Source organism: Canis aureus, chromosome 11, assembly GCF_053574225.1.
Source record: "Canis aureus isolate CA01 chromosome 11, VMU_Caureus_v.1.0, whole genome shotgun sequence".
NCBI classification, from domain to species: domain Eukaryota; kingdom Metazoa; phylum Chordata; class Mammalia; order Carnivora; family Canidae; genus Canis; species Canis aureus.
Window position 1 is genome coordinate 70,973,531 of NC_135621.1, and position 8,082 is coordinate 70,981,612.

Here is an 8,082-nt window from a genome sequence, read left to right on the forward strand (position 1 = left end):
GGGGACGGTGGCCTCGGAGAGGGGCTTGTATCTGCCTTTTTCTTTGAAAAGTCTACACGTACTGTCTTATTTTTGCATTCTCTTCAAAAGTCATAGCAATGCCTCGAGCACAGTGGAAAGTAAGATATCCCACGTGAGGCAGGGGCCGTAAACGCCCTTCAGGAGGCTGGGAGGTGACAACTGTCCCTCTGGCAGCACGGTGGACCTGCACGGGGAGCAGCAGCCAGTGGTGACTTGAGAGCTGCGGCTGGGAGCCTACCACCCGTAGGCTGGAGTACGGGGTTGTCACCACCACAGGGCCAGGGCCCGAGTGAGTCTGCCCTTGGTGACAAGGTGCGGCCTCCACCATCAGACACGCGGGCCAGGGCTTCAGTGCATCTGCCTCCCGGGAGGAAGGAGGAACGTGGCATCTGACCTCTCAGCCAGACTTCTCTCCCCAAACAGCAGTTTGCACTCCTCTTGATTTTAGGTCCTTTTTATGTTTTCTATTTTCCTACACTCTTAAAAAAAAGAAAGAAAGAAAAAGACCATGGAACGGTGCTGGCCACAGGCATTGTTCTCGCCCTGCCTCGAGCTCTGTTTCTCATCTGGCTGCCGAGAGAGGTGGCCATTACTCTGCCAGCAAACTGTCTCTGGGAAGAAAGGAATGGAAAATGTGAGGGTATTTTCTTCCAAAATCCCAAAGAATCCTCACCTCAGCATAACCAATGAGAATTAGCTACACGACGAACCACACTGGAAAAAAAGAAAAACAGAGTCATAATTTCTCAGTGCCTGGTGGCATTTAAATTTATAGCAAGATCTCTCTTCCTGGACCCCAAGATGTTGCCGGGTAAGGGGAGGGCTTCCCAAAGAGGACTGGAGGAGTGAATCTCTCGGGTGAGGACCCCTCCTGCAGGGCCTTGATGGAATGGAGAGATAAGACCAGCCACCCCGGGAATGATGAGGAATTCGACTTAGATTTCAAGCTGAAGGTGGTAAACTGCTCAGAACTTCCAAACTGTGACCAAGCCTGCCCAGTCCCAACCACCCCTCACTCTCCCTAAGTATAAACCCCACTGGCCCTATTCCCAGGCTGCCGGTGGCACAGCCTTTGGGAGCCCACTAAGCCTATCACACATGTGCCCCAGAAAAGTTGATTTTGTTTGATTTTTTTTTAAACCAGAACATCTGGGTGAGATCCCTGTTACAAGAGTGGGACATAGAACAGGTAAGTTTTTACTGGGAAAAAAAGAAAAACGGTTAGTAGTAGGAGACCTTACTAGGAGGGCGGCCCTGCTAAGGGGATGTACCAGCTTTGGGCAATACTCAGTGGGACAAAGAGCAAACAAAATGGAGCAGAAATGATACAATGCAGTTAAACATGTGATCGGGAAAATAAAAGTGAAACAATGCAATAATTTATAGCAAACTTTTCCTTTAACTTATTTCAATTACTGACACCCACTTTATCTCAAATATGGTTCTTGAAAATAAGAACATTTATATGCAATGCAAATATACAACTAAAGGATTAAACACCATGAAGAAGTGCAATTCATCCCTGGGATGCACAGATGGTTCAACATACACAAACCAATAAATGTGATACATCATATTAAAAGAATGAAGGATAAAAGGAAAAGGATGAGCTCAGTTCATGCAGAAAAAAAAAATTGTCAAAATATAACACACTTTCATGATAAAAACTCCCAACAAATTGGCTACAGAAGGAACATATCTCAATATAACAAAGACCATAAACAACAAGTCCACGGCCTACATCATACTCAACAGTGAGAGGGTAAAAGGTTTTCCTCTAAGGCCAGGAGCAAGACAAGGGTGCCCACTCACACCACTCCTATTCAACATAGACTGGAAGTCCTAGCCAGAGAAATTAGGCAGGAATGAAAGATAAAAGTCATCCGTCCACACTAGGGACGTCTGAGTGGCTTAGTCAGCTGAGCATCCGACTCTCGATTTCGGCTCAGGTCATGATCTCAGGGTCATCAGATTGAGCCCCGCATCAGGCTCCATGTCAGTGGGGAGTCAGCCTGAGAGTATCTCCCTCTCCCTCTGCGCCCCCCACCCTGCCACTCGTGCTCTCTCTCTAAAACAAAGATTTTATTATCTATTTTAGAGAGACAGAGAAAGGAGAGAGCATGAGTAGGAAGGGAAGGGCAGAGGGAGAGGGAGAATCTCAAGCAGGTTCCGTGCCCAGGGTAGAGATTTTAAAAAAAAAAAAGAAAGAAAGAAAGAAGAAAATCCTAAAGAATCCACAAAAGAACTGTTAGAACAAATCAACAAACTCGATAAAGTTGCAGGACACAAAATCAACATCCAGAAGTCAGTTGCACTTCCATACACTTATAATGAAATATCTGGGAAAAAAAAAGAAAGAAAGAAAGAAAACAATGTCAATCACAATAGCACTAACAAAAATAAAATGCTGAGGAGTAAATTTAACCAAGATGAAAGATCCATAGAATAAAAACTATGAGACTTTGATAAAAGAAATTGAAGAAAATACCAATACATAAAAAGATATCCTATGTTCATGGATCAGAGAAATTAATATTGTTAAGACGTCTATACTACCCAAAGTCACCTACAGATTCAATGCAATCTCTGTCAAAATTCCTATGGCAACTTTTCACAGAAAGAGGAAAAACAATCCCAAAATTAATATGAAACCACAAAAGACCCTTAATAGCAAAGGCAACCTTGAGAAAGAACAGTAAAGCTGAAGGCATCACACTGTCTGATTTCAAAAATACATTACAAAGGGATAGGAATCAAAACAGTATGATTCTGGCCTAAAAGTAGACAATGAGACGAACGGAACAGAATTACAACGCCGGAAATAAACCCAAACATATACAGTCAGCTAGGATTTGACAAGGGAGCAGAGTACTCAATGGGGAAAGAATAGTCTCTTCAATAAATGGTGCTGGAAAAAAAATGAATAATCACATGCAGAAAAATGAGATTGATTTCTTTTTATACCATACACACCAATATACAAAAATTAACTCAAAATGGATTAAAGACTTGAACATAATACCTGAAGCCATAAAACTCCTAGAAGAAAACATAAGGAAAAGCTCCCTAAGACACTGGTCTCAGCAAGAATTTTTTGGCTATGACATCAAAAGTACGAGCAACAAAAGCAAAATAAGTAAGTGGAACGACATCAAACCACAGCACTTCTGCACAGCAAAAGAAACAATTCGACAAAATGAAAAAGCGACATGGACAATCGAAGAAAAATATATTGCCAATTGCAAATCATAGATCTGATAAGGAGTTAATATCCAAAACATATAAGGAACTCCTACAACTCATAGCCAACTAACAATCCAACTCAAAAATGGACAGAGGAACTAAACAGACTTTTTTTTTTCAAAGAAGGCATCAAATTGACCGAGAGGTACTTGAAAAGATGCCCAGCGTCACTCATCATTAGAGAGACGCAAATCAAAACCACGATATCATCTCACACCTGTTAAAGTGGCTACTATCCAAAAGCCAAAGGCAACACATGTTGCCGAGGATGTGGAGTAAAGGGAACTCTGTGCGCTACTAGTGGGAACATTAATTAGCCACAAAGGGAAACAATATGGAAGTTCCTCAAAAAATTAAAAATACGACCCCCCTACGGCCCAGCAGTCCTCCTCTGGGTACGTATGGAAAGGGAATGAAATCAGACCCTCAAGGAAATAGCTCCACTCTACGTTTATTGCAGCGTCACTCACAATCGCCAAAAAATGGAAACAACATAAGTGGCCATTTACAAAGGAATGGATAAAAAAGACGTGGAACCTCTGTGCGCGGAATGTTCTTCGGTGAAGAATAAGAAGGAAATCCTGCCATTAGCAACACGTGAATGGAACTGGCGTCAATGCAGAGGGAGCACGTCTTCCTCTTCCCTCCCGTCCCGGTGTAACCACTGTCCTAACGCCGGCATTTCTCACCCCCGTGCTTACTATGGGATCTGTGAACATATAATATTGTTTTGCACTTTTAATGTATGTAAAATGGTGGCTTTTGGACTTTTCTACCATGCTCGGTGCAAGAAATGTGTTTTGCACTTTGATAAACGTGCACCATTTGGACAAACATGCACACGTACACGCGGAGGTACCCGTACGCACCTCTCTAACAGGTACTGCAAAAATGTCCCTAAAAATTGGTGTTTGCGTTCACATTGCCACCAGCACTATTAAAGTTTCTACTGCTCCACATCCTAACCACCGCTTCGTGCTATCAGATTTTGCATTTTTGTCAATCTGATGATGTGGAAATACGTATTTTATTTTGCATTCACCTCATTACTTTTTTTTTTTTTTGCATTCACCTCATTACTAACGATGTAAGATTCTTTTCATGCCATCATCATCCACTCAACTTTCTTTTCTGTAAATTTCCAACTTTATTGCCTGTCTCCTTCTACTCATAGTCACGACGTTTTCTGTATTCTGCACTCACTCTTTATTGGCTATCTTTGTTGCCAATTTCTCTCATTTTTGTGCAACCAAATTTATCCGACCTAACCTTTAACTTTTTTCCCCTATTTTGTCTTGTTTATCAAGTTTCCAAACCTTGAAGTTGTAAGGATATTTTTCTGTATTTTCTTATTAAAATCTTAAAGTTTTTAATTCCACATTTATAGTTTAATCCAGCTAGAAGTGTGTGTATGTCTGTGTGGTGGGGTAGGAATCCCATTTTATCTGTTTCATAGTTTATGATCCAAAACCAATTTATTAAGTGAGTCCATTCTTTCCCTGGTGCTTTGGAATGCTGTCTGACATAAGCCAAATTCCTAATATACGTAAGTCTGTTTCCTACACGCTCTATTCTGTTTCATTGGTGGCTTTCTCTATCTTTATACCAGTATCACACTGTTTGAATTATTATATAGCTTTGTATAAACATTTTTAATTTCGTAGAGCAAACCTCTTATGATTATCATGAGTTAAGATTTTTTGGATTTTTTTGGCCTTCCCTCTTTTGTTTGAATTTTTAAAGCTACTTTGTCAAGTTCCATGAAAAAGACTCTCTTGAGAATTTTCACTGGAATTGAATTAATTTTAATTTCATTTGGACAAAAAACTGACATCTGTTATGCCACCCGTGAATGTGGTTTTTTGGTCTCCAACTACTTATGTCTTATTTTATGTCTTTCAATGAATTGCTTTGATTTTTTTCCGTAACAGTCTTGCACTCTCTTATTTCTATTTATTTCTAAGAGTTTAGAGATTTTTTGTTGTTGCCGCTGTTACTGCATATAGTATTTTTAATTAAATTTTCTAAATCTTGTTACTGATGGTTTTTGTACATCGATGTTGTTCTCAGTCACCTTTTGTCACTCTCATTATTTCTAATATTTCTGCCTATTGATTCTCATGGATCTTCCACGTTGGCCATCATGTCATGTTGAATAATATCGGGTTGGGTTTTTTTTTTCCTTCCCCAATGTCTGCTTTTTTTCTACAACCCAAAGAACCCCAGCCATGCTCAGGGCACTAACATCTCTAGCAATACTGTGCTGGGACAGGAGCAGGGGAAGAGGCAAAGCTGACACTGATTCCTTGTACTGACGGCGGCTGATTATCGGGCATGTCCGGCACCCAAGCTCTCTACTGTGTCTGTTAAGTTGAACAATCATACAATTTTTTTAAAAAAACAACACACTAGGGGTACCTGGGTGGCTCCGTGGTTGAGCGTCTGCCTTCGGCTCAGGTCATGACCCCAGGGTCCTGGAATCGAGTTCCGCATCGGGCTCCCTGCTCAGCCAGGGGTCTGCTTCTCCCTCTCCCTCTGCCCTTCACCCTTGCTCATGCTCTCTCTCTCTCAAATAAATAAAATCTTCAAAAACACACTAAGTAAATTAAAATAAAAATAAATAAATGGTTTTTCTCCATCTCCTGACTCCCCCCAGATCCCCCACTCACTCTCTCCTACTGCATGCTCCTGCGGGGCTGCTCTCAGGAGCCCTGCTGGTCCAGCATTTCCAGTTTTTTCCAGTATCACGTCTTTCTAATAGAAAGATTATTTTGGTGTCCTAGGCGCCCCAGCCTAGTGTCTGCGTTCCCACCCTCACGATGCCCCTCATGCTAGCTAGCAGCGTTTGCAAGGGTATATAAACCATGCTAAGCTTCAGCGGGTTGAAATATGCCAGGACAAGATGTGTACTTCCTATTTGCTCTTTCCAAGTTCTGGCTTTTGGGGTGTTTTGTTTGTTTTGGGGTATTTTTGTGCTTTTTGATGGGGGGAGGGGGGTTTCAGAGGATGTTGAGTTTTTATTGTTTTGTTGGTTGATTGGTAGCAACCTATTTTCCTCAGTTTAAGCTTACTTATTCTTTTTTTTTTTTTTTTTTTTTTTTGAGAGAGAGAGAGCGAGCGAGCATGAGCATTGGGAGGGGCAGGAGGAGAAAAGGAAAGGGACAAGGGACTCCTTGCTCAGCAGGGAGCCCAACACGGGACTTAATCCCAGGACCCCAAGACCATGACCTGAGCTGAAGGCAGATGCCTAACCGACTGAGCCTCCCAGGGGCCCTAGTCTGCTTATTCCTAGATCTGAACCTGAACTCAAATATGTATCATTATCAGCGTTACTCCCAATCTTTCTCATTGAGTGTTATTCTTCCCCAGTGGCTCGATTCTTTCCCTTTATCTCTGTCTACATATCCCTACATCAATGGTCTCTTTCAGATTGTATTTCTATGATCTCAACTTTGGAAGTTCCTGATCCTCCCGCTTGTCGTGTCTGCAAGTTCTTGTTCATAGCAGATCTTTCCAACAGGTGTTTTGTAATTTTTCACTGAAAGCTCATCTTCAGCTGAGCTTGATTTTTTTCCAGTGGAAATCTGCTATGACCGGAGTGGTTTTCTAACTGCTTCTGCAGGTGTCCCAGCGGTAACGTAACCTGGACTCCCTTTACGTGCATTTCTTCATTTAGGATGTCCACAACTCCTAGGCAGGATACAGTCGGTCTCCAGGACCTCTCAAAGCATAATGGTGGGATTTCATTTTTTTCTCAAAAGGCTTTTGTTTTTTCCACTCAGAACCCGGGCAGAGGCAAACTTTCTTGGCATCTTCCCGATTCAATGGCTGGATTTTTTTTCCTAGTCCTCCTCTCACGGAGAGTTCAGCCCTGCAACTGCCCCACCTTTTTGCTTTCTTGTTCAGGCCTCCACATGGCCCTGGCCCAAGGCCTTAACTCTCGTCTCCGCCTGGGCCCTACCCCAGCCTAATAAAAGCAGAGACAGGCACGCCCACACCCTGGCTCGCTGCGGCGCCACTCACCACTTCCGGCTATGTTTTTCCATTCCCTCTTCATTTCCAGCAACTGAACTAACTTGGTTTTTGTTTTATCCCATATTTCTACGTAGTAGGAAGGATTCCACATTACCCCACTCCTCCTGCGTCCCCTTGTCCTCACGGAGGCCCGGAAAGCACCCGGGCCTCAAAACCTCACAGACACCAGAAGCCGATGTCGCTGGGGCGTAGGGTAGATGCTACCTGCAGAGACTATCTCCAGAATCTGGCCAGAATCTTTTTGGGAAGAGGGGGCTGGACTTGTCGGATTACTGACTGGACAGTTTCTGCTTAACAACCACCTTTCTGTTCTTGCGCTGGAAGGAAATTGGAATGCTGCTCCTCTGCCAACTTCAGGGGGTGAGATCATCCTCACAAAGTCCCCGCGGACACATCAAGTCAGGAATCTCTCACAAAAGAAACGCATGTGGCAGAGGAGACTCGGTGAGGGACTGTCGTCCTAAGAAGCAGACCCAATGGGTCTCTTTGTCTTTATTGTTGCTTTGGGAAGGAGGCTCCTCAAGTTTTGTTGTTTTGTTTTGTTTTGCTTTTTAAGAAAAATAGGAATAAACCAGGGAGCTTGGCTCTTTGCGGAGGGAACACACCTCCGCGGATCAGCAGGCCGGAGGGTCACGGCCAGGTGCTCCCACAGCGTTCCAAGCGACTGAAGTCGGGGGAAACTGAGCAAGTATCTCAGGAAAGGAGAGTCCGGAGCAAACACGCCCCGGGTTTTAAAGTGCATCGCAGACACAAACCCCTTAGCGACGTTCCCAGTGAGGGCTC